The sequence below is a fragment of the Arvicola amphibius genome, chromosome 18 (genome assembly GCF_903992535.2).
Source record: "Arvicola amphibius chromosome 18, mArvAmp1.2, whole genome shotgun sequence".
NCBI classification, from domain to species: domain Eukaryota; kingdom Metazoa; phylum Chordata; class Mammalia; order Rodentia; family Cricetidae; genus Arvicola; species Arvicola amphibius.
The window spans coordinates 16119756-16146277 of NC_052064.1; the positions used below are offsets into that span (position 1 = coordinate 16119756).

Sequence of the window (26522 nt, forward strand, 5' to 3'; positions counted from 1 at the left end):
GCATGTGCATAGCATTGAATATCTAGTGTCATCTAGTTCAGTATGAAAACTATCTCATAAGAGGAATCTGTAACCCCACGATAATCAGAGCATTGAGGGTTCTATTCCCAGTGCACCATGTGCAGTCTTGGAGTAAATGAAAAGTTACCAATTATCATAGTCAAGGCAAATACTTATGAGAAAGCCCATAGGGAGTCATTTTGGGTTATGTTTGCAAATATTTGACTATTTATTTGTCTATGTGGCATGCAGGAATAATGGTGGGGAAAGTGTACAGATGACTTTGGCGTCACACAGTGCTACCTGAAAGTTTTCTGAAGGCAGAAAAGGAGAAGATGGAATTTTGAGTAGAGTACTCAGATGATATGACATTAACTTGGATTAATTCAAGCAGGAAAGGATGAAGGGCAGAGAGGCATCCGAGGAGCCTACCGTAAGCATCTTGGCTGATCAGAGGGTGTTTAACAGTGTTGCTACAATACCAGAGAAGGATGTATGGAACTGGAGTGAGAAACTGCTCACCACTAGACTGTATACAAGTTAGCATTTTTATTCAGATGTTGCAGAAGTTAGAAACAGCTCCAGTTGTATTTCTTGGGGGAGACTTTCAGCCTTCGATATAGAAACACTCGATTCAAATTTAACTCAAAAAAATGGTAGATTTTTTTTGAGGCCATCACAAATGCTCACTATCCCGCCACAACCTGACCCACTTTTTCCTTTTAGTCTACACCATTTTTCTAATTTCAGCTTCTATGAAAATAGATTTCTCTATATATTTTTTGCTGTCTTTTGATGAACGTCCATTGTCTGTGGTCATAGTCCTGCATTCCTTATTTTGCTTTCTTGCAGCACTGACCTGGATTCAGCTAGAACCTTTTCTGTTACTCATTTTGTGTATAGTAAGTTTTGTTGAACTTTTAGAAGGACTATAGAACTCAGAATAGATAATCACCTTCACAGTGTAGGTCTCCCATTCTTATTTCGTGAATGCGCCCGTTTGTGGTTATGTGTGTGTATTCTCCTAGCTTTTATTCCTGCTCTTTTAACCTGAATGTTACTTTTTCCGTGTCTCTCTATATATCCCTTTCTCGGAAAAATTCTTTTCAACTTCAAGAAGCACCCCCTTGGAGTGATCTGAGCATGCTAACTTAGAGTTTCATGGGTCTGCATCCTACCCCAATTCAAATCCCTTGCAGTCACTTGGAGATTGGTTTAGCAAAGCTGCTGAGAATTTCAGCTGCTCTCTAAATGGTGTTCCTCTGCCAAGAAAGCCTTGGAAACTCAGGCTCTTCTCTCTGCTCCTGCTGTAGTTCATGGCTACATGAAGTCCTTGCACAGGTGTTGCGTTTGGAGGCAGTTGTGATGGGTGTTGGCGAGACTGGTCATGCTTTCTCCACTGCTGGCTCTGTTGTTCCAGGAATTTATAGAGACTCGAATGCATGTCTCTGTACAAACCTAAGGCTTTACATAAGACACACGTGTGAGTTCATAGCTAACTTATTTATGACTCAAAGAAAATGGAAACTGTACTGTAAATAATAATAAAAGGTTCACACCACAAAAAGCAGAGCTCCTGATGTGAAACATGAGTTTATATGTAAGTGGCAAAAGCCTTGAGATTCTAGAAAAATTAAAATGGATTTCAAAATGTAAAAGCTCTCTAAGAACAGCGGGTTTTTTTGTTTGTTTGTTTTTGTTTTTTTGTTTTTTTGTTTTTTTTTTGCACGATGGTGCTGGTATATTCCCATTGGTGTGAACTTTCTATTTTACATAACAAATTATTAAAACTGTGGCCACTTGGCAAACACATGTATCTATTGCATTGTTTTCATGGGGCTGGATATCATGCTGGAACCAGTCCTGAGCTGGTTCTCATGCTCAGGACTCCCAGGCTGAAATGAAGGTTTTACCCTGGTTCTGGAGTCTTTGGTCATGTTCGTTTTATTATTGGTATGACTTGGTTTTAAATTCTAAGACTGAAGTCTCCAGCCTCTGATGGCTGTTTCTTACCTAAGAGAGGTCATTGCAGTTCCCCAATAAAAAACTTTATTATTGCATGGGACCACACTTCTCTAGGGCCAGCAGGAGGAAGTCATGTCATGAGACTTCTCAAGGGACTGACTTTCCCATCAACAGGAAGTAGTAATAACCCAGGGAAGGATTGTCATCCACTTCACAGGACTCATCACACCCAAGGGGAGGGGATTTCCCAGGGAGTCCTTACCTGGGTTTGGAAAGCCTGGCTGCCTCTGGCAAAGTTCCCATCTTACACCTGTTCTTTTCATCTTTTGTGGACAAAGAGAAGGTTTGATTAAGCAAATGCTTTTAAGTTGGGTTCCTGGGGAAAAACAAGCAAAGATACATAAGAAAGACTTGAAAAGAAGAGGTTCTTTTTAAGTGGGAACCTGAATAATTCCTTACAAGTTCAGTGGAGGTTATGGGATGACTGTATGGGCCATTTCCAGAATTTGTATATCCAAATATGGAAAAAATTGATTGTCCTTGAAGGCGTGTTTTTAAATGTAGACTGCTGTCATGTTTTATAAGTATAGAGTATATTTTTTCAGTGTAATTTTATTTAAGGCATATTTATATCACTTTTTAAATATGCAGACTAAATTAGTCATGCAAATGTACTTTGCACCAAAGAAAATTAAAAATGAACTTTAGGAATTTCAGCATGTGATTTTGATAAGTTTCCCCTCCTGTGAAGAACAGCAGCTCAGCTATTTAAGTTTGAATGTTATTGGCTTTGCAATCATTGGGGCTGTAAGTCTCCCTCCAGAAGAATATAAATATATTGGAATATATGTTAGAGACAGTACCCAAGTAACATTCTTGTCTGTGTGTGCTGAACTTTGTAGACAGCAAATGATTTTCCCCCAGTTGTGTATAGTTTTTCTAAGTATCCATATGTTTCAAATATTTTCTTGTGTTTCTCCTAATGTTGGAAACTCGATTTTAATGGAGACTGAAAGAATGTGTATCCACAACATTGTAAAACATGTGTCTTAAAAAGATAGACTTTTTTGTTGTTTGCTTGTTTATTTGCTTGGTACAGGGCCTTGCTGTGCGGCCTACATTGGCCTTGAATTTATGACTCTCCTGTCTCAGGCTGCTGAGGTCCTAGCATTGCAAACACGTGGCATTGTGGCTAGCAGTTTGGCTTTTCTAATTAGGTATGTTTTTCTCACCAGTGTTTCATTAATGTTTGGCTTCTTGATGTATTGATCTTGTGGCTCTTTATAGTGTACAATAAAAACCCTACTGCAATATTAAACTCATTTCATAACAGATTTTAGATTTTCAAAAGTTGCCCATTAGTGTTATTTATCAGAAACAAGTGCTTTAATTTAAACAACTGAGGTCAGTGTAGTCATGCATTTAATATTCTTTGCATTTTACAAAGAATTTTTCCCATCTTAATTTGACAAATTATTTTTTTACTCTTGTCTCTTATTTTGAAACCTTTAAAACAGTAGTTTCAAAATTTGTTCTTTTTGATATGTTTCTGTTAGATCTATTTTCTTTATTTAGGTAAATTTTTCAATAGTAGGTTAAAATAAGATATAGAATTAAACATAACATGTAAATTGTTGAAGCCATTTGCTCTCTGAATAGAATAGTTCTATGAAAATATGCACTTTTATTTAACAACATTTATTTGTTTATATATTTTTAGATATTAAGATACCATTTTCTAACAAAAATTCCAAATTATAATTTATACCAAGAATGTTTATATAGTGCTGTATGTATGTGGGATGGAAATATTTTCTTGGTTTTATATGCTATATAAGATTGGTGTGTTAATTTAAAGTGTTCAGACTTTCTTATGCTTTTATTTAAAATAGATGAATGAAATGTAAAGGGGCATTATTTTTGGACTTATATTTTATTTTGTGATCAAAGAAACTTTTGCACTCAAGTATAGATGGTATCTCTCTCTCTCTCTCTCTCTCTCTCTGTGTGTGTGTGTGTGTGTGTGTGTGTGTGTGTAACTTTGACTAGAAATGTAATAGAGATTAAAGCCAACAAAATGACAATCATTTGATGCTATATTCTCAAAGTGGACTGTCTACATATTGGAATAGACAATAAATGCTAAACGTAGAAGAGAAAATTACAGTAAGGTAACAGCTATCAAACATAAATGCTATATGATTTGTCATTTAAAAGAAGGCCAATTTTTTTCTGTAAGCTGTTCCAAATCTCAGCATATCCAGATAATTAGTTATAAATAACAATCGAAAGACTTAAACAATAGCCATTGTTTTAAGAGAAATTATACATCTATATTGGAGTATCACTCAGTGTATTGTTTCATTCAATCCCTTTACATAAAATCACAAGTCGTTACTTGTTAAATAAACAGAGACTACCTGAAGCTCATAGTCATTATTTTCGTGATCTTTATAATCCATGGGTGTGTGTTAAAATGTCTGAGAAGAGGTTGTTTCTTGAGGCCTTCTGCTCCCGCCAATCTTACCAGTGGAAAGCTGGTTAAGTAATTTTCTAGGGGAAGGAAAACAGGTGCCCCTGCTATGTTCACCTGTGAATGGTTATCCTGCGCTCTGTGCCGTGAGTCTGTGCACTGAGAACTCAAAGAGATTGGTACCTGGGCTGCTCAGGAGCCTCCTGTTGGCCACTGGTGAATGAGGGTCCAGAGGAGGCTTATGCTGAACCAGAACTGTGGCTAATTAAAGACCTTGCAGGAATAATCCCCAGGGAACAATGAGTTCACGTGTTAAGTGCGCAAGCGTGTGTGCACATGCGTCTGTATGTATATGTGGTATGTGTGTGCGCGCGAGCACATGCACGCGCTGTTTTGAGTGACAATAACTCGATCAGATCTAGGACTGCCCGGGAGGAGGTGAGGGTAGATTTGGCACACATGAGGAGGAGGTATATTTCTACTTCAATCATTTAAACGTGTGCCTAGTATTGGCAGGGATGCAGAGACGATAATGTACTCCACTGTGGTTTATTCAAGAACAGTAAATAATGAGGTGAGAGTGAGCCAGGGGAAGCGTGGCACTCATGTGGTTGGTTGGGCATCTAAAGGGCAAGTGAGTGCTCATGGCGGCTGCCCAGCGAGCATTTGTGTCTCTTTCGTTTGATCAGACGCTACACGGGTAGCCATATGCCTAATTCAGCTCACAGATGTGCGTCTCTTGTTTGTTTTCTTTTTACAGAGCTTACGTTTAAAAACCGGTTGGGTTCACATAGTAAATTGTGATTTCCACCGGACCCTCATGAAAAGACCAACGGGAGCCCGGTCCTTGTCGCCACACTCCCAACACAGAGGCCTGTGTTTAACAATGTCCCAATAGTCAGTCTATGGTCTCCATCACTCCTGCCCACAATAAAGGCTGACACCAGCCTTGCTGCCAGTTTTTATCTCCACCTGGTTCTGACTGGCACTGGCATTTGTGACTTAAGCTCCAGGAGGACAATATAAACTTTAAAACCCTTAAGTGCCTGCTTATCCAGTAGTTAGCTAGTCACTATGCCAGTATGAGGAAGTGACAGAATGGGAGTGACCATGCTTTTATTACCTCGAAAACAATGTGGCATTTGTAAGACGTCCAAATTAAGAAATTTCTGCCTTCTTCATATATAAAGTTGTAGTAACTTTGGTGGGTTATTTCGCTTTGCTTTTGCTTTTGCCTTATTTAGAAAAATTAGCTTAAGTACATATAAAAGAGAGTAAAAATAAAATATGAATCTTCTCAATGTTTTTTCTTCCTTTTGTAGAATTTGTCTTACTCTTGGAAAGCTTTGGTAGTCTCATATTAAACATTTATTTAATTTACATTTTAGTCTTTAGAGTATACATTTATAAACCACGAAGAGCAGAAATGTTCTCTAAGCTCACTTTTAAATAACTTGTTAAATGCATGAATAAAAGGATACAGATTCTTTTTAAAGTCCCTGTGAATGGGTTTCAAAATTGAACATGTCTGTGTAACCAGCATGGGACTAGAAAGTACACGTCCAGTGTCTCATGACGTCATACCCCTTTTTTTTTTTTGCGCTTGCGCTGTCCTCACAAACAGCCCCGTCCTGTCACTGAGTGGCTTGCTGCTTTTCGATTGCAACGTGAATGAATTAGACCGCATGAACTCTCCAGTTCGGCTGCTTTTGCTCAATAATCCGCTGAGATTTGTTCACACTGTAAGATGACGAGTCCCTTGCTATTCTTGTACCCCATTTTTCCTTTCTTTTACTGGATACGCCTCAACTCACCCGTCCGTCCTTCCTTTCCTGAGCTTGAGGGTCATTCGCAGCCCTGCTGTTGTCTTGCTGCTCGGAGCTCGCTTGTCCTTGTGGTTTGTGGACTTGGATGTGCTCTTGCTGAGCTGGTTCTCGGAGCACGGTTTCCCATGCTCAGCTTCAGTAAAAACCACCAGATGACTTTTAGTCTTGTACATTCTCAGCTAATTCTCAGTCGGTCGCACACGCACGGTAGCGGCTGTTTACGATGGCCCCCCGTATTTCACAGACTTGCTTCCTATGGTCTCTTTATTCTCAACCTTTTTATGGGTTTCTTGGTGACATCGCCTTGTGATTCTAATTTTTGATGACTAAGGAAGACAAGCACATTTTCCAATGCGAAAGTTGAGGATGTTTTTAGTCATTTTTGAAGACATCAGTTTAGTGAGTAAGAGCTGTTTGGCATTTACCAAATAACGTTTTGGGGGAGGTGGTTATGGCAGAGAAAGTGCAGAAACATGTGAGCTCCCGTGAAAGTTTCTTCATATAGTGAACACATCTAAAGGTTTATAAATATATAAATTATAAATATATAAATCTCTATACCTTAATTAGTATATTACAATGATGCAGCAATACTGTCTTTGTAGCATCAGTGCTTCTGATTATATTTCTAAATGTGTATAAAGTCAATGCAATCACGAAACATGTATATTAAAATGTAGTTAAAATCACTTAATTTTTAGTGACTAGTAGAGTAGTCATTATTTTGAAGTGGGTGTGTGATTTAATCTTCCCATTCTTAATGTTTTATATCCAGTAGTATTTTTTCTTTACGAGTCCCCATGTCTGTGTGGAGAATGTACACTTCCCAACGCTAGCACTGTGCAGAGGGACGGTAGCAACTTCCTGCGTGACGTCAGCGCTCACGCCAGGGACTCACTGCCGTCCGAGTTTATAGAGTTTATAACTTTTCTACTTTGTAGTAAGTGCGATGCCAGCGTGATACCTCAATTCCATTTCACAGAGGACACAGTAGTGGAGGCTTTGTCCTGGCTACATTACCTTGTCACGGAAACGCCAAATAAATTCAGATTTTCAGTAGACTCAGGAAGAAGTGAATCTAAAGGCACAGAAACTCTAGCTAGAAATGCTCATCATTCGCTTGAAGGCAGTGATTTTTAGAGGGGACAAGGGCAACTCTGGGGAAACTTCCTTTGTATTTTCAGTTCGAAATTTGAATATTACCAGGTGGATGAGTGCTACTGGCTCCTTACCGCCAGTCTGACTCCTGCTAGAGTAGTCAGATAAAGGCTCTAAGTGAGACCAAACTCTGAGTGGTCAATGTTAAACACAGTACAGAACAGATGTTTGTAGAGGGAAATTTGGTAACTAAATTAATTTGCTTATTCCAGGACACCATGCAAAATTTTGTCAGGAATTTTTTTTTATTCTCCAATGAAAAGTGAAGGCCATTTTAAACAGAACTGAACTCTGGTTTTACACACTTGCTGTGTTAGGTCTCACGGCTTCACATAGATCTAGTTTCTTGGATGTGATCTGGGGTGTTTGCACTGAGGAGAAGCAGATGCACTGACTGGAATGATGGGGCCAGGGGGTGCTGCTTATCACATTACTTTACTAAAGACAGTGGTGAGGTCATTGGAAACCTCATTGCCCTGTTGCTGGGACAAGAATCATCTGTCAGGCACCTCTTGCCCCCCTTGCCGGCACTAGCGTCATCAAGTGTCATGGAGAGCGGGTTTGTCTTCATTTGGCATCTTGCTTTTCCTTTTTGCATTTAGAAGGAATAAAGAGGCTGTGGCATTCATTGTTCTCTTATGCACAACAACAACCTCATTTGCCTCTAAAATTCACATGTTAGATATGGTTTCATGTATCCATCCAGAGTGTGATACATCTGAAATAATTGGTGAATTGGTATTCTGAGCTGATTATTTAACATATACCGATTCTTTCTGGAAAAAAAAAAAAAAAAAACTTAGGTCCCAAAGTGTAGGGGAATGGCATCAGTGTGTCCTCTCAACAGATTTCCATCTGAGGAAAAGACCTTGCTCTAATTCCCACTGTTCTCCATGGTGGGTGACTGCAGATTAACACAGCAGAGAAGCAGAGGCATTGGGACTGGAAAGACCCAATTCAGCCCAGGACTCTGCCACTTACCCATTGTTTACCCATAACCTATCCAAGTTCAGCTTCAGTCAGCTCATCTCTAACCAGAAGCTACTTTTTAATGCCCAGCTTGCATGGATGCTGAGGTCTCATATGGGAAACTGTTGCTTTGAAACTGGGATGCATTGAATGCTCATGGGGGGTTAATTCATTTTCTGTGTTGTCTCCAGTGATGCTTACACAGGTGTTAACTCTGAGGACTTGAATACATTCTAGTTCTAAAAACTAACAGGGGCTGGGGATATGGTTCAACTGGTACAGGGCTTGCACGGTGAAAGCACAGAAGCATGAACTCAGATGCCCAGAACTCACGTCAAAGCTTGGCATGGTAGTATATGTCTGTAATATAGTATTGGGGAAGCAGTGACAGATGCGACCCCAAAGTTTACTGGCCAGCCAGTCTAGTATGTTCAGGCAGAGTCCCTCACTCTGCCTCAAGACATAAGGTGGAAATTACAGAGGAAGACATTCAAAGTCAACATCTGGCCTGGGCACATGTATGCATGCACATATGAATGAACATACCTTAGAGGGCCAGGGGGGCCACATCACATAGAAGTCTGAAACTCCCTTCTATTTGCCACATCTAAATTTCAATTCTTGATTTATCATGTTTTCCTTTTCATAAAACCGCTACACACTCAAGATGATTCTATGCATGTCCCCGATTGTGTCTTTAAAATTCTCCTTCTCTAATCCACTCAATATCCTTCCCATCGCTTTTACTCCTCATCTTAGAAACATATTGTTCTTTTTACTGTTTGAGAATTTCCTCTATGCATACAATGTGCTTTGATCATATCTCTCCCCCACTACTTTCCCTCCAATTCCCTCCAACATCTCCCACCAAATTTCATATATCCCTCAAAAAAACATAAAGGAGAAACACTGAGCCTTCTTAGTGCTGTCAGCATGTGTGGTACTCTATGACCACCTGCTGGAACATGGGTGACTTGACTGGGGCCACATTTCTGAAGAAAACTGACTCTCCGTCCTGCAACAGCCACCAGTAGCCAATGGAACTTTATGAACTCCTCCTCCTCCCTGTGAAGATATTGGCTGCTTTAATCTAGTGCCTACAGATACATCTTCTGGGAGCTTATGTGTGCAGTGGCCTTGTATCTGGAAAACACATCCACTCCCTCTGGTGTTTACAATCTTCCCACACCCTCTTCCTCAATGGTGCTTGAGCCCATTTAATCTGACTGTATCCATTCATTTTGCCAACCCGCTCCTCTTTTCTTTTCCATGTCAGAATCATTGTTATCACGGACCTTTCTATCAACTTGACACGCTTTCCCCTGCGCATTTCTAGTGTCAAATTCACCGTGCTAATCAATAAATACCTTCACATGACCAGGACTTGCTGTTGTGCCCCACGTGGAAGAAATCCAAATGCATCTCTCACACAGGCATGTCCCTTCCAGTTTAGCTGCCCTACAGCTCCTTAGTCTTCCTTCCATCTTGATTGTTCATCTAATCCGATGATTTGACTAGGCAACCTGAATTTCCTGATGCTTCTCTCCCCAATTCTTCATCTCCATTTATAACGAAACAATTTTAATTTTTTTTCCTTCTACGATTTCTTATGGGTGGTTCAGATACTTGTGAAGAAGAACTAGCTTTTAAGTAGGTGTATGAGTTTGGATACATTTCTTCATAAATATGGAACTGTGAAACTTTATTTGTAAACCCAGGATGAAATTACCTGTATTATTTTAATAGCAATGCAGTGAGTAAGATATTAGCTCACTGGCAGAAAGTATTCCTAATATTGACTCTTAGAAAATTGCTCTTTTATTTCCTCACTGAAACATCTTAGAATATTGCCACTCCTGCCGGGCGGTGGTGGTGCACACCTTTAATCCCAGCACTCGGGAGGCAGAGGCAGGCGGATCTCTGTAGTTCGAGGCCAGCCTGGTCTACAAGAGCTAGTTCCAGGACAGGCTCTAAAGCTGCAGAGAAACCCTGTCTCGAAAAACCAAATAAAATAAAATAAAATAAAATATTGCCACTCCTCTCAACCAAACCACCTCAACCTCAGGGTCAGAAATAGCTTTTAATCACTACTGTTCACATGACAGTTTTATTTAACTAATACTTTATTATAGGTGCTGTTTACATGGAGTTATTCATTGTGACATTTGAATTTGGTTTCTACTTAGTTCAGTGAACAATTTTGATCTCTGATGTTCTTTATAGGATCATTGTATATTTAATGGTTATATTTAGTAGTTTGTGATCAAAAATAAAGGAAAACACTGGCCATTGTGGCACACACCTTTAATTTCAGCACTTTGAGAGTCTGAGATAGGCAGGTCTCTGTGAGTAGTTCAATTGATATCATTCAGGTCTACATAGTAAGCCTTGTCTCAACAAAATCAAAACAATAAGCAAATAGATAGATAGATAAATACATAAAATAAAAAGAAATAAATGAAAATACAGGGAAGCACTTCATATTTGTAAAATGCTCTGTGGAAAGAATCAAATGCTCATTTGTATACAGCACAATATTGTTCATGGAGTAGCAAAGTTCACTAGATTTGAAAACCCAACCTAATGTGAAAGGTAATTTGGGAAGACATTTACGGCTGTGGACTATTACTTTAGCTATGTAAACATGTATTACATTTGTTTATGCTGCAATTGTTTAATTGTGTAAAGGTGTGTTGCTTTTGCTTATCTTGCATTTATTTAATTATGTGGAGATGTGTTGTGTTTCACCTTGCCTGACTAAGGCATTGATTGGTCTAATCAAAAGCTGAACAGCCAATAGCTTGGTAGTGGAGGGATGGGTGGGGCTGGTGGGCAGAGAGAATAAGTAGGAGGAATCTAGGCTCTGGACAAGAGGGGGATGGGAAGGAGGGAGAAAGAAAGGGAAACCCAAGGTCAGCCAGGCAGGCAATCAGACACAGAGCAGGAAATACAGAATGATGGAAAGTTAAAAAGCCACAAGGCAAAACCTAGGTGAAGAGAAACAGCTTAATTTAAGTTATGAGAGCTAGTGGGACAAGCATAAGCTAAGGCTGAACATTCATAGCTGATATTACGTCTCTGCGTCATGATTTAATAGCTAGTTGGTGGCCCGAAGAAAGCTTGCTGCATTTTACTCTGAATTCAGTTTATTCTTGAATCACTTACCAGATGCTTCTGAAAGATCCTGGTTATCTGTTCAAAGTTTAATATAATTCCATTATACACAATATTCTCTTCCATATGTACACATGATGTATATGATATATGTCCATACATAAGGTAAGACAGAACTGTACAGAGATAAGCAAATATATATGGAGAGATGAATCCTTAAATGAAATATGTTAAAGGGGTTATTATGCTATCTCTGTACTAAGATAATATTTCTTATGGTTTGGTAAAATGAGGACTTGGAAAGAGAGAGAAAGTATGGAAATATATGCTCAGATTTAATATCAGGCCATGTAGCACAGTTTCTTACTTCAGATATAGATTTTTGACTGTGTTGTGGGAGTCTTAATATTAGAAAACATTACTTAATTCTTTCAAGATTAAGAATACTTCTGGAATAATATTCTTTATGCAAGAATAAAATAGCTCAATATAGGCACATTTCTTATTCTATGGATTTCTTCTTTCCTTGAGAAAAAGCTGGGAGGCCTTTAATCAAGTCTCCTCTGAGTATTATGAACAACTTTGTCCATTAACCCTATTTTTCAGATTTTCTTTGTTGACACTATTATGTCCAAGAACTCTGTGGTTTCAGGCAGGCTGAATGACGAGTCGGCTGCTACAGAAAGCAAGCTTTTCCACGCAGATGTCCAGTCCCCACTGCACAGATGGCGGATTTATTTTCCCTTTTACCAGCAGACCCTTTCTTCCCCACACAGGACTGGGCTCCTTTGTGATTGTGTATGACTCAGTGCTATTGCAGCAGTCAGAGACTTGGGGAGTTTTCAGATGTGCCCAAGGAAAGGGGCCGAGGGAGTGCAGAACTGGCGGGTTGATTAGAGGGCTGTCTGCATGCTAAAAAGGGGTATGACCTCATGTGAGGCAGATATTCATCATTTTATATAAAGCATCTTTGTCCTCAAAACAGAATTTTGATTTTTGCTCCATTCTACGCGGCCAGAATAACAGCCGAGAAGTACAGTAGAGGGAAGGTGCAGGGAGAAACAGGCTCAAGAGAAACTGCAGCCTTGCAGCTCAGTTGCAACTAAGATTCGTCCTTCTTGCCTTGTGTATATGTCTGAATAACTTTTATCGAATTAACGCCAGTTAACGTTTTGAGAGTACAGGCGTTTATTCATAGTTTCCTATATATTTCTCCTACATTGTTATAAATTAACATCTACAAACGATTTAATCTTATACATAGCTATGCAGATGGAATGCATATATTATACATATATTAATGTCATTGTATATCTTATGTTTGGTTAAAAATAGATACACTATAGCTCAATTATTCAGTATACTGTCTCAATAGAGAAACTGAATGCCTAAATTGAAAAATCCATAACTAACTACTACAGTTTCTACAAAATTATATATACAGCAACCATACATTGAAACTGTTTTAAAATAGCCCATTATAATTGCTAATGTGCCTGGCATTTCACTTAGGAGACAAAATGATGACAATTGATCCGTGATGCCAATTTTAATCAAAGTTGGTTTACTTCTGCTGTTGCATATATTGAGATCTTCTTTGGATACTGGGTAATTTGTTTAAGTAAAGAGAATACAGATTAGCTACCCAGGAGGCTTATTGTGTAATGGTGTTTTTGTATCAGCTGCAGGTCATAAGTCCCTATGGACTGGCTAGCTATATGTGATGGATTTTTTTATCCCATTAGTTAGTGGTTTTCCAGAATCAGACACAGATGATAATAAGATAAATGAATCAGAGGCATACTGATAATAAAATCAAAAGAAAACTTTGCTGGTGTTTCAAGTAATTAAAAATGTATTTATCTTCTTAATCTCAATATTAGGTGTTCAATTATAATTTTTCAAAATTTATTTTTACTTAATTAAAATACCATTGCATCATTTCCTCTTCTTTCTCATTTTTTCCCAATCCTTCTCACCCTCCTTTTGCTTTGCCCTCTAACAAATTCTCGGACTTTTCTTTAATTATTATAATTATAATAAATACATAAACGTAACTATTGAATTAGTGTGGCCTGTATGTGTACTTTTTCGGGTTGGTCTCTGGTATTGTGTAATCATTTAGGGGACTCCTCCCCAGGAAGGGCTAATTCTCCTTCTCTCTCAGCACTTGTCTGTTGCTCTTCATCCAGAGGTGGACTCCGGTGAGATCCCCCCTCCCGCCCGACATCTGCTGTGATGTGTAGGTGTAGGAATTGTGTCGTAATAAATGATGCAATTGATTTTGGTATCTCTCACCATTGCATTTCTGTAATGCCCTCCTTTCTTCTGTTTTAACCAGAAGCTTCTTTGATGAGGGGAAAGCGTTAGCCTTATCTGTGCTTATAAAAATAAGTATTAGACTGCAGTTAAGAATTTTCCGGCAATTTGGGAAAACCGAAGATGGTGGTGTCTGCTGGCACCTACTCTGCCCAACCACACCACCACCCTGATTCTGGGCAACAGCTGCACTGTTGAGATGAGTCTCAGCAATGGTCCATTAACTATGGTACTTCAGAAACCAGAAAGCTTCAAGCAGACCAAAGACGCTTTGCAATAATTATTTGCATGTAATTCTGTTTGGGTAAAAAAAAATACGCTGTGCGGCAAACTGAAGTTTCCAACGCCACTACAATGAACAAATGTGTGATGCATGGAAGGAAAGATGGAGAAATGGAGTGGTTAGTGTGTGGCGCAGAGATGGAACTAAAGGCAGAGATGGTTGTGACAGGCATGAGAGATGGTTGCAGGGGAAGGGGAAGATGTTGCTGAACATGGCTGACGGGGTGCTGGGCAGCAGCCTGGAGCTTTCACGGGCTGTTCCGAACATGCTGCCCAGTCATATAGTCACCACATTTCTGAGCAAGGACAGCATGTCTGGGATGAAGAATTGATTATTTTCTGTTGAACCCCAGGTTTATGTGGATGTCCGTGGTCTGGGTCGCCATGGAGAAGTCAATAGCTGTGTGCAGTCCATGCTGCTGTCGAGAGCTGAGTCTGAGCCCATGGTTCTTAAAAAATAAGCAGGGAAACATTTTAAGGACTATACTATTTTGCATGTGCTGAAGAAAGCTTAGGGGCTTGTAAGAATGTTGATAGAAAGCATTTGAGATCGTAAACCTGAGGTAAGGGCTAAAGTTAAAGTTGGGACAGATGTGGCCCAGCTGTGTCTTCTCTGGAAACAGTGAGAAAATCAATTCCCTTTATGACTATATTAGTTTAAGCAACCTCTCTAAATACATATTTCTTGAGTATTGATGTCCTTTTAAAGCAATAATCATAGTCTCTATCATTATCCAATAATCGCTGTGATTTGGTTTTTAATTACTTACTTGGGATAAGGCAGGTTTCTCGATACACAAAGAATATATTATTCCCTTCCACAGCAGACTTATGAGGTCAGTATTTATGACAAGCTCACTGAGTATGGTTTTTCCTTTATATACACATCCTTGTGCCAATAAAATTTTTGTTCTTATGTGTTTAAATCGCCACTGTTCCTTGACACACCTTAAAAGGACCAGCATGCCTCCTGCTTCCTGAAATCAATGTTGATAGCATATTTGGACCATAGTAAGCAGGTGTGGTAACGCATTTCTTAGTGCAGCCATGCAGCAGCAGTAGGGAGCAGGGAAGGGAGCGTGGATTCTGCAGAAAGTTGCACAGGAAAGCACTGCAGGGTATCAAGGAAGTCCTTTTAAATAACGGATTTCTTATGAGTAAATGGAGAAAGGAAGAGGAGAATTTTGTTTCCAACAGGGAATTATAATACAGAAACTGGAAATAATATCAAAAAATCTGTCAATTAATTGGGATATGCTAATCCTGTACTGACTGGTTGGGAGAGTCAGGAGGAATAAACGTAGACTCAAAGAAAGAACTCGACTTCCATCCTAGAGGTTAGATTTCTTGACAGACGCTAGATTTAAGTGAATATTTGTTTAAAACAAAAAAATTATTTAGATGTATTATATGTATGTTGGCGGAGGCCGCCAGAACCAAAATAATCACACGGAAATTATATCAATAACAATACCATTTGTCCAATAGCGTAAGCGTATATCTGGCTAACTCTTATATCCTAAACTAACCCTTCTCCAATAATCTGTGTATCGCCATGAGGTTGTGGCCTACCCCCAAAGTTTCAGCAAGCTGCAGTGCAGGCATCTGTCCCTGGAGGTGACTACATGGCATCTCACTGACTGCACCTTCTTTCTCCCAGCATTCATTTTAGTTCCCCCCACCCCCAAGCTCTAGTCTGCTAAGCCACTGGCTGAAGCAGGTTTATTCATTAACCAATAAAAGTAACACATATACAGAGGGACTTCCCACAAGTTTTTCTGCTTCAGTAAAAGGGAAAGTTCTAACTTTAACATAGTAAAATTATATATAATAAAACAGGTATCAAGCAAAAGTTACAGTTACAACATTTATATCTATTTTACCTTTTATCATAACTAAGGAAAAATATAGTTATAACTATCTATCTTCAACTCCATCAGAGACACCAGAAGGATATACTATTACCTAAGCAAATCGGAAGTGCATTGTAAGAAACTCCCAAAACTCCAGAATTGACAGAGACATCTCAGTGCCTGCTTAATGACTCAAAGTTCCTCTGTATTGTTGGAGCTTCCATCTTTAGCTTACTGGCCCATAATATCCAGCAGACTTTTCTATGAAACAGGAAATCTAAAGGTTTGTTTTGCCTTGTAATGGCAAAGTCCATCAGTTGCTTTTTTCTGTGTCCTGCAGAATGCCTAGCAGGCTCTTTCATGAAGCAGGAAGTCAAAGACCGTCTCACCTTTATGCAAGTTCAGCCAGCATTTTTCTGTGGGTCCTGCACGTCCAGTTCATATAGCATAACATCAAACAGTCCAGGAAAGAGCATTTTTTGCCCAAATGGCTTAAAAAAACTCCATAAGGAACCTCTTCAATGCCCATCTTCCTCTTAAAGTAGTTTGGTGATGCCTTGAGTAGATGTGTCTCCTTGTCATGAAAAGTCCTAAATTCTAAAACATTGTAAATGCCATATTCTGTAGTCTTTGAAAGGTTTGAAAAATGCCTATCCATCTGAAATACATCTCTGTACATCTAGAAAACCTAACTAACATGTCTACAAGCTTGACTATTATAGATGATTATTTATTAACCATATTTCCCATATTTCTTAGTTATCCATTACATTTTTAAATGGGCTGCACAAACACAATACCTTAATAAAGAGCAAAAATATACATAAACAAAATTGACCTAAAATTTGTATCAATAGACCAAGATCCATACGGATGCAAAGTATTCATATCTTTAGCATATTCCCCTTTAAATGTAAACAAACATTTATAAAAAAAAATCAATTAGGGAATTTGGGTGGGTTCTTTCCAAACTGCTTCCTGCTTTTTTGGGGCAAAGTAATTTTGGGGAGTGTTCACAGCAACCTTTCGGAGGGTCTTGGTCCATCAAACCACATTAGTCTTGAAGCAGTCCACAAGTACTCATCCTCTGTTGAAACAAAAGAAGAATCTCTTTTCAAAAACAACAGATCCTTAGACCCAAATTTTAAAGCCAAGATACCTTTAAAATATATAAGTTGGTTTAGCTTAGCAGCCCATACAATGAAATATCTCTCTGTACTTAGCTCCTTAACAGTCAAAAAAATTCAAAGAAAGCACAATAATATACATAATCCAGATTCTCTGTGTATATTCCATTTTTACATGGCTTGTTTTTCTTACTCTATTACTTTTTCTACAAGTTTAATATTTATTTTATGATCTTTATTCCTTAATCTATGACCATTTGTGCTTCCTTATATTACATTTACTGTTTCTTTACTCTTTTTTTTTCTCTCCCAAGCCTACTTACATTTTATAAACATACTGTGCCTTTTGGATCTGCCGAGTCCAATATGGCAGAGATCTTTTCAGTGTAAACCATGCTCTCAGCCCCGATTTCAGGCACACAACATTAAGCAAGAGCCAGAGTTCATCCTGGCAGCATGGTCCAAAAAGCCACCAGTTTGAAACCGTCGCTTTGTTATATATATATATTTTTTCTGCCATTGAATCAGGAAGCCTCTCTTAAGGGAATCATGCCTCTGCTTGCTTCTAGCAAACAGAGCCCCCCCCCCCCCGAGAAAATCCTGCTACCAAAAATCCAATCTTAACTCTGTTCTTTTGTGTCTAGGATTCCTTTCCAAACTTTCTCAGGTTTTATGTGGATGCAGTCAGCCCCACATTGGTGCAGCAATTCACTGGCGGAGACCTCTTGTTGGTTCCTGGCTACCCAGATAGCAAAATAATCTCATAGAAACTACATTCTTTGCAATGCTGCTTGACCAATCACTTAAGTATATTTCTAGTTAGCTATATCTGGTTACCTCATTTCTATTAATCTGAGTATCACCATGTAGCTGTGGCTTACTGGCCAGGTCCCGGCACATCTGTCTCCAGTGGGGCTACATGGCATCTCACTAACTCTGCCTTCTTTCTCCCAGTATTCAGTTTAGTTTTCCCGCCTAGCTCTATTCTGTTAAGCTACTTGACGAAATAGATTTATTCATTAACCAATAAAAGCAACACACAGACTGAAGGACTTTCCACACCATATGTATATGGTGAATGACTTTAAAATATTTTAGTGGTGCTTTCTAAACTCTTCCCAAAATATTGAATTAGATATAAGCATTTGAGCCTGCATCTAACAAATAATGAGATAAATATTTTATTCATTGAGAAAAAGCATAATATACATTTCTAATTTCAATTATGAATTAACTCCCTCTTAAAAGATACCCAGCAATGTTCAGCATCACAAACATACACACCCTCTTGTTTACGACGACAGAAGTAAGTAGCACTGAAATGAGAATGGATACAGAATTAGAAGATGCTGAAGAGTAATGACAGAGCCTCCCTCACTTGCTTCTGTTTCCTGGGGAACTGTGACGCTGTTTCCAAACAATGCTGTCTGGGTTTATCACTTACTTTGAGGAAGGAAAAAGATAATGCGTACAAAAGTACTTCCGACATTGTAAAGTGCTATACAAATGTCAAAAATCAGCTCCAGAGAAAATATTAAAGAAAGAAATCAGTAGGCAAAACTATTAACTTTAAAGCCAAAACATTTATGTATAATTTCATGTCTTTTTTCTTCTACTTGCTTCCCTATTCTCGGGAAAGATTTCATATATTTGTTAGTGTTCCAATTTCATGGCAAAGGGACAAAGCAAACAGTAGACTGACAGCCAGTCTGTCACTTGTGGTTCACACTATTAAATACCCGCCATAAAGCGTAAGCTGTAGTTGACAATACTAAGTCAAAGTTGTAGGGATGTAAGGAACTTCTGATTTCCCACTGCTTTTCTCCAAATCAGCAATAACTCGAAATGATTATCTGCTTTTCCCTGTATTGATGATATTTCAGTTTTTTTCCCCCCACGTTTCTTTGAGAATGTCCAGGTGGCACTCTGGGGACGCAATAGTATTAACTGAAGACATTAATTATTCACGGGAACCACTTTATTTAGTCAGTATTTCATTTAGCCATGTAATAACATAATTATTTTGAGACCAACCAGCCTTAAAGCTGTTGTTCAAGGGCCTGTTGCACGTTTGAAAAGGAAAAATCTGCCTGCAAACACCTGCCATCTCTATTTAGAAATATTTTTGAGGTGTATATGCTCACATTACTAAACTAGATGTCCTGCTTATTTTCAATGGTGGGGGGACCCATTGAAAAAGAAATGCCCATATCCCATTAAAGCAAAAATAGTCCCTATGTTAATACTGGTGATACTTGTCAATTGAGACTGCCTACTCATTCTGACCTCCAGCTGTTAAAAGACAGATATTGGAAATCCAGTGTAAGTAGTGACCAACATCCTCAACATGGTTAAATTCCAGAATCACACATTGCTTAACTCATGAAGCTGATTGCTCAGGGGTCACTGACAATGTCACCATGACTCCAGTACTCTGGTGTTCTTAGTGACTAAATTCCATGTTGTAAAATAACGTCATATCACTTGCTTATAAGTTTGTTTTTTAAAATTGTACGTTATATATGTAAACATTGTCTTTACAACAATAACAAATTAATATAATTTTAAAAATTCTTGTATGTAGTTGATTTTGAAGTAAGCTGGACTAATACCAGCAAAGCAATTAAAATCTAGAAACTCCCTGCACCCACCATGATATTAGTGCTCTATGGCCTATGGTTATTGTTTCCGTTCTTTGAACTTACTATACTGAGTCTGAGGGAATTAAGATGACCCGTATCGGTTTATCTTTCTGTCACCGGGAGTTAAACCAGGCCAAAATGGAATTTTAAGGTTATGGCTCTAAACAACAATTAAAATGCAAAAACAACCATCACATCAGTTGTCTGGGAAAAGTGTATTCAAGTCTTCAGCAGTCATGATAAACAGCACAATATTAAAAGAAGGCTTTCAACTCAGCAAAAAAAAAGGGGGGGGGAAGGGGGAAGTGAGGGATGGGGAGGGAGAGAGCCAAGGGGCTGGTAAAGGAAAGAGATAAGTAATAAATGTAAGGTTGGGGATAGATGGACCACGGATACAGGACAAAAAGAAACAGTAGGATGCTGTGGGCAGAGTTTTAAAGGGAATTTCAGAGTATCAAATGGAATCAGATAGGAATTCCTGGGCTGCAAAGGGGAGTTTGAATTCTTGATATTATATGGGGATTATTAGCCTCACTGCATTGTTGAGCTCCAAAGGAGATCCTGAGAAACTGGCAAGTCCTTCAGAATAGCTGGCACACAACTAGAAGAGAAAATGTTAGAGGAGGAAAAGAGGGAGTCAGTCAGAGGTCTTCAAGTTGCACTCTGGAGTGCGTGTGAAGTCAACAGACTAGATCAGGCTGGGCGCCGATGTGAAGAAATTCACATTTTAGAAGAAAAAGTTCCTCAGTGGAGCAGAGAAATGGCAAGTAGGCTTTGTAGACTGTCTAGGAAGCTGTGTTAAAATCAGGATGAGAAGCCTGAAAGGAATGAAGCAAACGAGACCAGAGAGCAGGCAGGGATGCTAAGGAAGCGACAAGGAATAAAGAAGATAAACGTGAGCCGGGCGGTGGTGGCGCACGCCTTTAATCCCAGCACTCGGGAGGCAGAGGCAGGCGGATCTCTGTGAGTTCGAGACCAGCCTGGTCTACAAGAGCTAGTTCCAGGACAGGCTCCAAAGCCACAGAGAAACCCTGTCTCGAAAAACCAAAAAAAAAAAAAAAAAAAAAAAACACACACACACACACAAAAAAGAAGATAAACGTGTAATTCACTTTGAAGCCAATAAAGTGGTATCATTGTGTGTGGCTTCATGAAAGCCACCAGGCATACAGAAGGTATCAGGTTGTCTGCTGATCAGAGAAGGGTTGCTCAGAAGGATTTTAAAGTAAACTCCTAGGGAAAGAAGATGCTCCCCGATTTCATGGGTTTGCACAAAATCAGCTCTGTTAGTGACAGTTCTGTTTTCAGTGTTTTAAACTTTGAAATTAAATTCTTTATTAAGATTGATTTTGCTATCCTGAATGCTAATGAATTACACATACATTCATTTTCTGGTTCTTGAAAACATTAATGCATATAAAATGTAAAATTAGACATATTTAAGAATCTCCTGTGATGTGTCCATACACTGTGAAGTGTATGAATCAGGATAAAGGTGTAGATTTCCTCAAATACTTATAGTTTCTTTATGGTGAGAACATCCAAAATTTTTCTTCTAGCTTTGCTGAACTATTTGATGAATCACTGCCACGTACTGCGGCCCCGGTCTGCGCTCTATGCGCTAGACCCCAGTTCGCGAGCTTCGGGCAAGGGGCTGGAGGTTGAGAATACACACACAGAGACAGACCAACACACAGACCTTCCAACACTGGTACCAAAAGCCCCTCTTTAGTAGCACCATGGAGGCTTAAATACACTGCAGTCAATGGCCAACAGGTGAAAATCCCATCCTCTGATCCTCTAAGCTAGGCACAGCTTCTAGTAACTTCAATTAGAAGGTTCTAGCAGGGAAGAGCAGCTGAAGGCCAGGACTCATTAGTTCCAACAAATCACCATTGCCAATAATCCCCCACTGTGGAACAGGATCCCAGAACTTACTTCTGTCCACCTGTGACTGTTTCTATTCCTTGATCTATTTTCTCCTCCTTGACTCCCTTATTTTCAGTGTAGTCTTGAATATTACTAGTCATTCATGATATTCTACAGCTGTCATTCTGAGGTTAGGTTTAATAACACAGAAGCTAGACCAACAGCTAAGAGATTGCTGGGCCAAAAGACTTGAGGCTGACAAAGAGGCAGAAGGGAAAGGAATGCTTTGTTATCTTTTCAAAAAATAAAGTGCCCAAATCTTGAGCGCTGCGTGGGTCGAAGAACACTCTTCATGTCATGGATAATTTTCTTAGAAGAGTTTGGGGAGGAGATGCTGAGCTAGGTCGATAGAGCATGCAAACACTGCACAGAATAGCGGAGATATGCATCTGTGACAGGGGTGAAGGCTCCTGGGCCTCCAGGTCAGACCACTGAAGGGGTAGGAACCATCGGGCTAGAGTGTGGGCATCGGAAAGGTGAAAGGAGCACTGGAAAAAGCATGGGTAAGCAATAGTTCTGGCAAAATACACGTCAGTGTACAATTGAAGCAAAGATGCTTGAAAAGTTGAACAGACCAGGCTGTGACATGGATCTTGATTAAGAATGCTTTTCATTTTTCTAGTTTGCAATGTGCATGGTGTAGAGAAAATGATTAAGACTAATTCTTAGAGCACAGAGTATATGGGGGAAAACAGACAGGTAGTCACCACTGTCCTCTTAAGAGCTGGCTACTTTTCCACACTACTGTAACAAATAGTCATGAGTTTCATGACAGAAACCACTGTATTGTTGAGCTCATTGTTATCTAAGTGAAAAACCTAGAATGAATCTTGCTAGGTGAAAATCAAAGAGGACCGACCAATGGGGACTTGACTTCATTGTCAGTTGCAGCCTTTGGAGATCACCAGTGTCCCTTGGTGCTGCCCCATTCTTCCATCTTCAAAGTAAACACTGGAGGATCTTTCCAATCATGGATTTCATTGGCTAATTCTGTTCTCATCATCAAACCTCCCTGGTAAGGGTCTATGTAATTATATTAGATTCACCCAGATCATTGAAGTAGTCTCCACATCTCAAAATCCTTCCGTTGATGCCATGTGCAATGTGTAGTCTAAGGAATTAAGACAAGAATTCTGAGACCCCATTTTTATTTTTTTGCCTGTCACAGTATTTGTAACTTGGTTATATCGAAGAGATTGAGACACACACTGCAAACTGATTGCAACTGTGTTATTTCAGAAGACATAATGAAATGTCTGCGAGAAGTATAAAATTGGAACAAAATTGTGGCTTTTCTATTAATAGTAGAGCTGATGGAATGAGATTTCTTAAATTATCTTTCTTTTAGTTTATTTATTAGAAACTTTATACTTTTTATCAGCAGACTGATGAGTTTAAAATTGGATTCTTTTCAGTGTGTCCACAAAAGAGGCAAACTCTCTGGGTTATTTAGCCTTAACCAGACATAAAAACTGTTTTATGACATAAAGCATCATTGACTTTGCATAAGACAATTTTATTTCTGATATATGCCTGCGTTAGCTTTTAACTGCTCTAAACTGTCAGAAAACTTGAGATTGTAGATAACTGGCTCAGGCAAACTGTCTGACAGCCACCCATACATCTGTCACAGGCAGCTGAAAGGTTGCGATGACACCACTTCAGATGTTAACAGATCAGGGACTGAAATAATAACTTCAGACAGCGTTGCCTGTGATCAGATCCCTACTCCAGACCTCAGGTCATCCTAATAACCCCATCCTTAGCTTGCTGTTAAGTGTTTAAAAAGCACATTATAATAGCCCTCACCACAAAAAGCTAGTGAAGATATTGTTACCACTTTATCTGATTTAGTAGCTCAAGAATGAGGTTCAAAGTAGATATATTACTCTTTTAAAGACATACTATAGCCGGGCGGTGGTGGCGCACGCCTTTAATCCCAGCACTCGGGAGGCAGAGGCAGGCGGATCTCTGAGTTCGAGGCCAGCCTGGTCTACAAGAGCTAGTTCCAGGACAGACTCTAGAAACTACAGGGAAACCCTGTCTCGAAAAAACCAAAAAAAAAAAAAAAAAAAAAAAGACATACTATAATTAACGTAAGGGATATTGGTAGCACCCGTATTATAATTCTGCAAGAATATGTCCCACATTTTGAGCAGCAAACAAAGAAACAAGCAAAAGTCCCACCAAACAAACAACAACGACCCTTTCGTTAGAAATAGAAACAGAAGTTGCAGTTGCAAAGCCTACTTATTTTTAACATTGAAATGACAAACTGTGTCAACTTTTAGGATATCCAAAATGTGGGCTTTTATCAGGGAGGTGAAATCAAATAAAAAGTTTTAATTTCTTTAGTATTTTTAATAAACACTCTTGCTCCAGGTTTAGCAACTGATCAAATAAATGTCTCCAGGAGAAGGGGGAAACTTTCCCCTGAGTGTTGTCTGACACTCACTCAGTATTAATGTTCATGTGTTCTTGGTGTGGAGTTTGATGTTGTGCGTTTATGTCCTTTCTCAGACTCTGATGCAGGTACATGATGCGCCGATGTCCTCACATAAGGCTGACATTCTAGGATGAGGATTCATTGACCAAATAATTTTCACAGTGTCAGGGTTGTGGGCTTCTTGGTGGAATTTCGTTTCTTTTGACCCAATTTATCTTTATGAAGGGTGGAATCTATCAGAAATTTGTTTTCTCAGATACATGCTGAAATCCACAATTCAGTGTTAGCTTCAAAGAGTCTAAGTGATGATTTCCACAAGGGAAAACTGGTGAATTTTTAAGGAAATATTGACTTCATTTCCTACCTGTAACTCCTGTTCCACAATTCCAGGAATCTCGTGATGACTATTTCTCTGCACTTGCTGTGTTTTCCAGTCACTTGAAAGTTTAAACTCACTGAAAGATACTTCCTAGAATAAATCAACATTTGCTCATTGTACACTTGCACTTTCAATATTTGTGTTACAGAGTCTAATACTATTGGTTAGATAAAATAACCTCATTAGTAACTTCAGATTAGAAGATAGGTACTACAGAGTTTTTAAGGTATAAACACATCTGGCCTTAGCAAACATCCCAGTATTTATTTATTTTTATTGTTTTCTATGACCTTTTTAAATGTATATTGTTGGGACTAATGAGTCCTGGCCTTCAACTGGATGTTGGAACTAATGAGTCCTGGCCTTCAGCTGCTCTTCCCTGCTAGAACCTTCTAATTGAAGTTACTAGAAGCTGTGCCTAGCTTAGAGGATCAGAGGATAGGATTTTCACCTGTTGGCCATTGACTGCAGTGTATTTAAGCCTACATGGTGCTACTAAAGAGGGGCTTTGGTATCAGTGTTTGAAGGTCTGCATGTCGGTCTGTCTCTGCGTGTGTGTTCTCAACCTCCAGCCCCTTGCCCGAAGCTCGTGAACCGGGATCTAGCACATAGAGCACAGACCCGGGCCGCGGTGCGCTGCAGTATATGCTCTTTATTATTTGGTTTCTTGTTCTCGGGAACTGCCCATTCGTTTTCGGTCCCCCAGACCCGAAATAACAACACAGAAACAATATTAATTAACACACTACTTGGTAAAGCACTTAAACATAATGCTAGCTAGAGCTCTTATATCTTAAATTAACCCATTTCTATTAATCCGTGTATCACCACACAGTTGTGGCCTACTGCTAAGGTTCTGTCCAGCATCTAGCATTTGTCTCCTATGGTCGCTACACAGCTTCTCTCTGACTCTCTCTCTCTCTCTCTCTCTCTCTCTCTCTCTATATATATATATATATATATATATATATATATATATATATATATATATATAAAACACATATATGTTACACATACACACACACACACACATATATATATATATATCTTTTAGCTTGACTATATTCTGTTACACTATTGGCTGAAAGCAGCTTTTTATTAACCAGTGGCAATAAAACATATTCACACACACAGAAGGGAATCCCACATCAGTTTCTCAAACACTTCAAGTGATGTGACCTGGAGGGGCAGGTAAAAACCCCGCCTGCACAGTTTCTGTCTGGCAAAGGATGCTCCGGGTTTGCTCTGCAGATTTGTATGACACTCTCAGCATCACCCTTAGTTTGTCAGGTCTGCAATTCCTTCTCAGTTGGCCATTTTCTCCTCATGCCTCTGAAAGTTATTATCCATAGAAATTTGTAGAACCCTCTCCTGATTTCCTGCCATGCAGACCGCCTTCTAAGTTGTGCACAGCAGCCGAACAAAAGGCCATCACTGTTGAGCTCGGTGATGGAGTCACACACCTGGGCTCTTCTACAAGGCTTCACATTCAAAGACAAGACCAGATGGCCACAGGGATCAAAAGAACTCAGACTTTACTGGGAGGGTTTTGAAACGGAAAAGTTAGGATAGCCATCTTAGACTATCAGGCAGACAGAATAAGTAAAGTACAGAACAGGACATGGGAGGTAGGTGGGGTGGATGCTCAAATGAAGAGAAGCAGACCCAGCTCTGAGGGGTCAGATGCCGGGCACTGTGGGTTCATGGCCGTGAGCTGGCTGAACACCCCTCAGTATCAAAAATGTTCTGTTGCCAATTATTTTTATTTATACAAAATTTTCACAGTAGTTATTATGGTTAGTTTCTAAATGCCTTTCTTGTACCCAAACTACTTATTGTAGGCTTGCTGTATGTGTATATAATGTATATATATATATATATGTGTGTGTATACACATTACACACACATTTATATATGTAAATATATATGCATGTATAATGAGTGAGAATTTTTGAAGTCTAGGCACATTCAGAGAAATTTTCTGTGTTTACATGCATGAAATAGAGGCCAATAGTATAATAGTATTTCTGTGGAAATGTC

At 39.2% G+C, this 26522-nt stretch overlaps 1 protein-coding gene across 1 annotated transcript in view; it reads left to right on the top strand.

The window, feature by feature from the left end:
• The window catches only part of Sema3e (semaphorin 3E), a 229983-nt gene that overhangs the window by 156396 nt on the left and 47065 nt on the right, over positions 1-26522 (top strand). The gene's annotated exons all lie outside the window — the stretch shown is intronic.